The 5001-nt window shown below is 39.0% G+C and overlaps 1 pseudogene; it reads right to left on the minus strand.

The window, feature by feature from the left end:
- Positions 1–3495: 3495 nt before the first annotated feature.
- LOC120844633 lies at positions 3496–4608 on the minus strand (annotated as a pseudogene).
- Positions 4609–5001: the final 393 nt, after the last annotated feature.

The raw sequence follows: 5001 nt of genomic DNA on the forward strand, positions 1-5001 counted from the left end.
TGGCAGGAGCGGCGGGCGTCGGCGACTGGTTGGCCATCGTCGGCTTTGTTGGCTGCTTGGTCCTGGGCGGCAGAAGTTCGTGTTCCGGGGGTAGACCTCGGATGCGGCGACTTGACCTGGTCTCGATCTGGTCTTCGTCGGGTCCTCGGGAGGCTGGGTCCGGACTTGTACTGCGGGACCTCGGAGGGGTACGCGGCAGGGGCATGCGTTACCCCGCACCTCCACCAGAATGTCACGGGTGGTGATTCGTGACCAATAAACAAGAAATAAACAGAAATAAATAAACGTTTAATGTGGCGAACTTGTGCCAAAAATAAAGAAGGAAACAGAAGAAAGCAGAGCGTCGCGGGCGTCGAAGTCGGCGTGTCAGCAGAATCGAGCGCTGGGGCGAGACTGACTCGACAAGGTCGCGGGCGGCCTCTTATCTAGAGTGCGCCGCTATCTCGAAGATTCGGCGAAAGCGGTTCGAGCGTCGCGTGATCGGGGCGAGAATGAACACGCACTTTCTAGAAAATAAAAGCAGGGATAAATGATAGAAGTTACGTGCGGTACATGAATAAACGGGAACTTTCTGGAGGACCGCGACCGAGCGTTGCTTTCTCAGCCTTGCGCGCGGCAATATCCTGCCTTTTCGGGGATACTCATCGGTTATACCTAATACCTTTTAAGAATCTTTTTTTTCCCTGTTCAATTATCCACTTTTTTGCTATTTTTTTTATTCTAGGGGATTTTATTTCAAGTAGCTCATCGGGTAATGTATTATAAAGCTTAGGCATGTAATATTTCCTTGTGGCCTCTCCATATCTTGTTCTTACAAATGGTTCAACAAATTTTTTATCAAGTCTTATTGTCCTTTCTTTTTTTATTTTCGCGCCTATATTTATTGGTGAAAAAATGCTTTATAATAATATCATACTGCATTTGATCTCTGAAACGTAATATTCCTAATTCTTTCTGCATATAATCTGAGAAATTAGTTTCTTCGCGTCGGTACCCAATATTCCTAACTATCCTTTTTTGCATCGATTCTATCTTTAGTTGTAAATACTTGGCACAGTGCCCGTAAACTGTTATTCCATACTGAAGTACGGATTCACCCAGTGAATTGTATATCATTTTAAGTTTGAATCGCGGTACTAGTTCTTGGATGTGGTACATATGGGCCATTAATACCCTTAATTTTTTGCAAACCTGGTCTATGTGAATATCCCATTTAACATATTTGTCTATGTGCATACCCAGGTATTTTACATTATCAGCGTATTTTAGCGGGATGCACGAGCAATTGTCGCAGTTCTCATCATGCATTTTTATTGGAAATTCATTTACGATTTTTTTTCTTGGATCTCTAAAGCATATTACTTGCGTTTTAGGAACATTTACAATTATTTGGTTTTTACGGTACCATTGAATAATTTTATGTATATCATCTTGTATAGTCATTGCCGCTACTTCGTAATTTCTATGTGCGCATACAATTACCGTGTCATCTGCAAGTTGAAGGACCTTACTTTTTAAGCTAACCTGTGCTATCTCGTTAAAATAAATATTAAAGAGTAGTGGACCGAGGACTGTACCTTGTGGTACTCCTTGTTTTACCTTAATTTCCTTGCTATATTTTGAGCCTAAACGTACTACCTGAAATCGATCAGCAAGATAATTCCGAAATAAATGATATGTCTTCCCTCGAATTAAAATACTATATAGTTTATCCATTAAGATATCATGATTGATTGTTTCGAAAGCCCTCGTAAAATCCATGAATAAGGCTAGAACATAATTACCGGCGTCGATGTTTTCATTTACATAGTCAAAAAAGTCTTCTAGAAGGTCACTGGTTCCTATATGTTCCCTGAATCCATATTGTGTGTTAGTTAGTAGGTTATATTTAGCGATATAGCACCTAAAAACTTTATTAATATATTTTTCCATTATATAGTTTATCACAGAAAGGATACAAACTGGTCTATAATTTAGGAATTTATTTTTCTCACCTTTCTTGTATATAGGCGGAACAACGGATGTTTTAAGCTTTTTTGGGATGATGCCGCTAGAAAATATACGATTGTACAACTGTAATAGGACAGGTCTCATTATAGTGATATGGTATTTAATATCTCTAGCCCTAATTTTAATTTGATCAAACCCTGTTGCCTTATTAGTCTTTAATTGCTTTACAATTTCAATTAGATCATTGTCATCCATATCGGGGAAAAATATTGAATCATTATTTCTTATTTGATTTGGTTGTCTTTCCGTTGTCGTACAACATAAAGTTTCAATTGACTGCACACATTCTGTACTAAAACTATTTGCTAGTATCCCTAAGTCATGTTCAGGACCGAAGTTTGTTTGAATAGTGTCTTCAATCGTTTTTTTTCTTTTTTCGTTGTAACAGCTGGTTTACCAAGGACCAGCATTCTGCTGTATCTTTTGTCTCAGAGAATTTGTTCCAGTAATAATTTCTTTTTGTTAATCTTATTAATGTTGTAACTTTATTCCTAATTATTCTGTTAGTTTCTTTGTACTTATTATTAGGAAATCTTTTCAGTAGTTTCTTTAGTTATTCATTGATTGTACTTATTACTAGGAGATCTTTTCATCAATTTCTGATGAAAAGTTATCCATATTTGTACTTATTATTAGGAGATGTTTTCTCCAATTTCTTTAGTTATCTATTGATTCTGTTGTTTACGTTTTTTCGTACTGCATCTTTGAGTTGACTTTGTATAAATATCATTGAATATTTTAACAATATTATCGTATAATTTTTCTGCGTTTTGTTCTTCGGCGAGAACGTTTCAGCCGATTTCTTGGATATGTTTATCGACTATTTTATTATTTATAAATGAGCCTTCAACAATTTTATTACTGTTTTGAATAAGATCTGGAATAGTTACTGCCACAAAATAATGGTCAGCCACTTTTTCAGAAATTATTTGTCCTTCGGGTTTCCCTTCCTTCGACCGCACGTGTATATGATCTATACATGACTGTGTTAGTTTCTCGCCTAATATCTTTTCTCTTGTGAACTCATATATCATTGATTCCAGTCCCGCTTGTGCCATATCATCTAGGTAATTATTTATCATTAAACTAGGTTTTGTGATGTCAAGATTAATATCCCCTACAACTATTAATTAAGTCTGTGTCTTTGTTGTCGTTTAGCCATTTATTGATATCATCTAAAAATGTGTTTACATTACCCTGAGGTGCTCGATATAATCCTAATATAGAAGTTTTTTTCTGTGGTATTCTATTTCAATGCGTAGTGCCTCCGTTGAGCAAAAGTTTCCTTTTTCGTGTTCGGTTATTTTCCATTTTTGATTTATCGTGATCATGACACCTCCTCCTCTCTTCCCGTCTCTATTATGCGAAAATGTTTCAAAATTATCTAGAGAGAAGAAGGAATCTTCATCAAATGAAATATTTGTTTCTGATAATACAATTACGTCTAAATTGTCCAGATAAGGGTCTATCATACTGCTTATTTCATTAAAATGTTTTTTTAAGACTGCGTACATTGGTGTGTAGAAGAACAAAGCAAAACTCGTTAACAGTAGCATTTATTCTATCCCACCATTTTTCAAAAGAAAGACACGTTTGCTTCCTTTCCATGTCTAATATGGTGAATGTACTTCCCTATTTAATTTTTGCAAGGTCACTTTCATTCTCGATTCTGAGAGTCGGGTCGCCTTGTCGTTTTCGCACATACGAGCATCCTTCTTTATGCTAGATAAACTTGTACCCGAGGTGTTTTGCTTTTGTTCTGACATCAAAGAACAACTTTCGGTTTGAAGCGGTCAAGTTTTCTTCTAGATAGACGTTATCTACCTCTGCTCCACTCCTCAGTTTCTGTTTATTTTTAAGCCACGCATCTCGATCGTTTCGGTTGATAAAGCGTACAATCACCATGGGTGTTTTCTTTGTTTTAGTGGGGATGCGGTGAACTGCTTCTACGTTATCTGTGGTTAGTCTGGGCACTTCTATCTGGTCGGCGATTTTGTTCAGCTTTTCTAGTAGGTTTTCGTTCAGAGATTCGGCCAGTCCATGTACTTCGAGGTTATTTCTACGTCCGTATTGTTCCAGCATGTTTATCTCTTTTTTTAGTTTATTCGTTTCGTCATTCTTCTTTTCGTTTTCAAGTTCACTGACCCTCTTTTTTAGACCTTTGATCTCACTGTCATGGTCTTTTACTTTCTTAAGTAGCTCATCATAGCTCTTCGACATTGATTGCACAGACTTCTCTATGTCCATTACAGTTTCTTTCATTGTAACTAACTCATCGACTTGCTATTTGAGTGGTTCGAGCACGCTCAACATGCTCATTATCTGAGTCAGCTGTTGCTGCCCATCCAGCTTTTCGTGGCTGGGCTGTGCGCCTTCAGGTGTGCTCTGAAGTCTTAATCTTGCCCCCTTATATGTTTGACACTTCCATAATTTTTTAAATCCCGGTCTTTTCCCTCGGAGGGCGATTTCGGTTACTCCTGAGCAAGGTCCTAGGTGGTACTTGGAGTGACATTCGTTAAATTCTAATACACTGTCTTCTTTTCTTATTGGAGTTTTACAGTGCACGCATAAGTCTTCGGTATCGTCGTCTTTCGGCATTTCTGTGACACCTCAATCGGTAATCAGTAATGGGCAATCACCAGTCGGCAGTCGGCGACGGGAGTTGAGTGTTTAATTTAGGTAATGAAAAAGTTCCTACCTGCAGAGTCAGGTTGTTATTGTCTGCAGATAACTCCGTCGCCGACTGCCGCTGCCGATGCCGTGTCTGCCTCTTTTGTAAACGGGTCCTTGGTGCCGCCTCTGTCGTTGGCGTGGGTGCTGTCGCTGTCACTTGCTGTGACCAGTTGCTTCCCTCCACGTTCTGCAGCAGACGATGGCTTGTCCGATGGAGGCTTGTCCTTGTAGGCGTACTTTCCTCGGCCGGGTGTGGAATCTGCAGAGTCAGGTTGTTATTGTCTGCAGATAAGTCCGTCGCCAATACGTCGGGAGCTC

The sequence above is a fragment of the Ixodes scapularis genome, unplaced genomic scaffold (genome assembly GCF_016920785.2).
Source record: "Ixodes scapularis isolate PalLabHiFi unplaced genomic scaffold, ASM1692078v2 PGA_scaffold13__105_contigs__length_92229423, whole genome shotgun sequence".
NCBI lineage: Eukaryota > Metazoa > Arthropoda > Arachnida > Ixodida > Ixodidae > Ixodes > Ixodes scapularis.